The 3921-nt window shown below is 33.9% G+C and overlaps 1 long non-coding RNA gene across 1 annotated transcript; it reads left to right on the forward strand.

Annotated features, from left to right (window-relative positions):
* The first annotated feature begins 697 nt into the window (after positions 1-697).
* LOC120078400 lies at positions 698-2846 on the forward strand. The gene is made up of 3 exons (XR_005482002.1): positions 698-1121; positions 1206-1350; positions 2631-2846. It is a non-coding gene; the product is annotated as an uncharacterized LOC120078400 (long non-coding RNA).
* The last annotated feature ends 1075 nt before the right edge of the window (positions 2847-3921 follow it).

The following is a 3921-nucleotide window of genomic DNA, read 5'->3' on the forward strand; positions in this document are numbered from 1 at the left end:
TCAACAACTTGCATTTAAGAGAAAACTTTTGGTATCATGTAAAATTTATGTTTCTAGTTACATCATACATATAGATATGTTTATGGGACATTTTTAAATATAAAAAATATTTAGAAATACACTTTATAGTAAACAGTTTCAAAAGTACAAAACACTTTTGAAACTTTTTGCTATAAAATGTAAATATTTTTGGAAGTTTTTTATTTATAAGAATTTCCCTATGTTTATTAGGTTTAGAATTGCATAACATCTAAGATTAATGTAAATAAATAGTGACCAAAATAAATCTGTATACATCAAAATTGTTAAATGATAAAAACCCAATGTTTGTTGATAACTATTTCCAGATTTTTGTTTCCTACCATTTTAAATTAGAAAAAATGAAACTTTTATTTGAAACATTAGTTTAAAAATAAAATGTAACACCCCGAATTTTCACTTTTTTTATAATTTCAGTAATTTTGTTATTGGAGGGCATTTTTGAAATTTTGGATTTGAAGTATAAGTGCGGGAATTTAAGTGTTGACGTGAAAATTATTCCATTTTGAAATTCAATTTGAAAATTAATGGCAGGAATTAATTTTCTTTTGAAAATGAAAGGAAATAAATAGTATAAAGTGGATTAAGGAAATGATTTAAATGTAATTATATTATTTTCTTTTTAGTTATTATTATTATTTTAAAATAAAAGAAACCCATCCCTCCCACGCAAAAAACCCTCCTTCCCCAAACTTTTCCTCTGCCGCCGCTGCCACCCTCGCTGCCATACCGACCTCGCCGCCACCCACATCTATCGGACCTGAAGCCGCCAGTTTTCGTCTCGTCATCGATCAGCCGCCGCAGTCGTAGCTCTAGACGACGTCACGTCGTCACGTCTGAAGGTCTCGGTCGATGGTCGGTCGTGCCGCACGCCACAGACCTGCCGAGCTACGCGCCGATCTTCCTTCACCATTCACCGTATCGTTTCCGAGCCAGCCGCCTGTTAGTTTCGTCCGCGCCACTCTTCTCCAACAAGCCGACGCTGCCGGGTCTCTTCAGCCCAGACCACTCACCGCCCTCGAATGTCCTCGGCTCCCTCTCGTCGGATTTTGTTTTGATTTTGCCGGAATCCTTGATTTTGGGTAAGGTTTCGGTGATTTCTTGAATTTGTTTTGGTTACCCATTGGATATGAGTTTAAATTATTTGTTTTATGATAATTTTGAAGGTTGGTTTTGGGTATTTTATGAAGATTTTGGAGTCAAAGCTTGGAAGTGACTGTTGATCAAGGTTGCTTTGGGTTCTAGTTCACACTCTTTACTCTATCATCAATTTCTTACTTGGAGAACGATATATTTAGATTTAATTCTGAGGTAAGTAATCTTACTACTGGAACCGCCATTGTGTTGATAAATTTATGATTTATATTGAGGGTTATAAGATTAGTTACAATGATAATTTTGATTGTTTTGAGATTGAATGAAACCTTTAGAAAAGGTACATGAGCATGTGATAATATGTCTGAAGCATGTTAATGTATGAGCATGATTTAGAATTTTATGAGATATATGAAAAGGACGATTGAGCACGACCCTAACGTATGAGTTAAGCGGCACTACTACTGGAATGCACTACTACTGGAATGTCTTAAAGTTAGGCAAAAGTTGGAACTTTGGTTGATGTAACGGGCATGAAAGTGATGTACTAGAGTGGGTTCATTAATAGTAAATTAATTACGTATGTTGAGGTTAATTAACATGAACTTGATCAGGAGATGTTAGGGGATTCATAATCATGTGAACGTTATATGTAATATGAAGTTAGATGCAATATCTTTTCCTTTCCAGACTATGTTATTGCATGAAAGTGATACATGTCCAAGGGCGCTAGTACATGAAAGAGATGTACTAGGGCTGGTGAATATGAAAATGATATATACCTAGAGGGTACTGGGTGTACGTAAGAAGTGCACGCTCAGTGGGTTACGTGTATACGAAAGAGGTATATACATAACCATGTGAACGAAAGAGGTACGCATCCCTACATTTATAGAGAGGGTCTGAGATGTACGAAAGAGGTACATACTCGGTGGGTTATTTGTATACGAAAGAGGTGTATACTTAACCAGGTGTACGGAAGAGGTGCACCTTCAGTGGGTTATATGCATACGAAAGAGGTGTGTACGTAACCATGTGTACGAAAGAGATACACATTAAGTAGGTTATGTGTATACGAAAGAGGTGTATATGTAACCATGTGTACGAAAGAGGTACACATTAAGTGGGTTATGTGTATACGAAAGAGGTGTATACGTAACCATGTGTACGAAAGAGGTACACATTAAGTGAGTTATGTGTATACGAAAGAGGTGTATGCATAATTATGCATACGTAAGAGATTGTATATGTAACCATGTGTACGTAAGAGATTCACCCGAGGTTGTGGGTCTTACGGGACTTATTAGAGGTAGTGAGCATATTTAGCTACGATAGGATAGAAATCAATTTTTCATGTATGTTTGAGTCCAAAGAGGACTAGGACAGTTTATATGTTCCACCCGAGGTTGGCATCTAGAGGACATAGATGCCTAACTTGACCCTAGTAGTAGGGTTACTTATTTTTATACTCACCCTTTCTCATGTTTATGTTTCAGGTAAGAGTAGGGACGCATTGGCGAGTGACAAGCGGAATCCGCGATTGAGCCATTGGGACCAGTTTTAATGCTTCCGCTCATGATATTTAGAGTTCTTTAATTTTTTTTTTTTTTTTTTTACTTTCACTCTTCATGTTTGAAACTTATTGATTAGTATTCGTTTCCAAACTTTTACGGTTTTCTAGACTCATTAAATTTCTAATTATGATTTATGGGTACCCTGTTATTTGATTTTTATTTAGTTTTAATGAAAATATTTTATTTGACTTTATTTCTTTAGCATTTATTTCGCTATGAAAATGTATCATTTTAAATTCTATACATACATGTGTTTAGTAACGGCCTAACTTAAGTCCTAGGGGGTCGGATCGTTACATAAAATAATCAAAATTTCTATTTTTTATATTTGAGCTTTGGGTTCTATAGCATTTTAGGGATGTTTGACGAGTTCAGTTGATAATTATTATCTAAAGAGTTTGAATATTTTGGGAATTAGATTGTCTATATTTGGGATGTAGAGTTGAGTTGGTTAGATGAGTTAGAATGTCTATATTTGGGGTGTTAAGTTGAGTTGAGCTAGAAAAAATTGTGTTTGAGATCATAGTTAAATTGAGTTGAGTTGAGTTTGAGTATGTGCTACAATTTTTCTAAACAAAATTGATTTTTTATTGGATTTTGTTTTGCTATTTTTTGTAATTTCCAACTACACATATTTTCATACAATTTTTAGAACTAAAAAGTACTTTTTTTTTTTTTTTAAAAAAAAAAAAAAAAAAAAAAAAAAAAAAAAATCCAATTGTATACATATTTTTCTACCATTTTTAACACTAAAAAAATGCTTAATGTTTTTTCCTTTTTTTTTTCTTAAATGATTTTTGTCATTCTTAAAACATAACAAATTCTTAAAAAGTAAACATAAATTATACAGAAATTTTGAATTTAATTTTTTAACATTCAACTACATACCATATTGAAGGATCTCTTTTGACAGAGAAGAGCGGAAGCGGATCATCCAAATCCCATTATGATTGAACGCATACATTTACAATCATACAAGAACAGGTCATGCATAAAACTTAAATTACAGCATGCTTTTGAAATAAAAACAAAGTTTAGAGACTATACCTTTGAAGAACCGTTCTTCAAGTTAATCCATTGATCGAACTCGTTCACGAACACGTCGAACAAGTCACGAACTCTCCTCGAACAGTAGCAAATAGCAACAAGTAAATTCGAACCAAACAGGACACTACCACTTGGTGACCTTGGTATTCTCGATGTGAGAATCCAA

This window comes from Benincasa hispida, chromosome 5 (assembly GCF_009727055.1).
Source record: "Benincasa hispida cultivar B227 chromosome 5, ASM972705v1, whole genome shotgun sequence".
Lineage (NCBI taxonomy): Eukaryota > Viridiplantae > Streptophyta > Magnoliopsida > Cucurbitales > Cucurbitaceae > Benincasa > Benincasa hispida.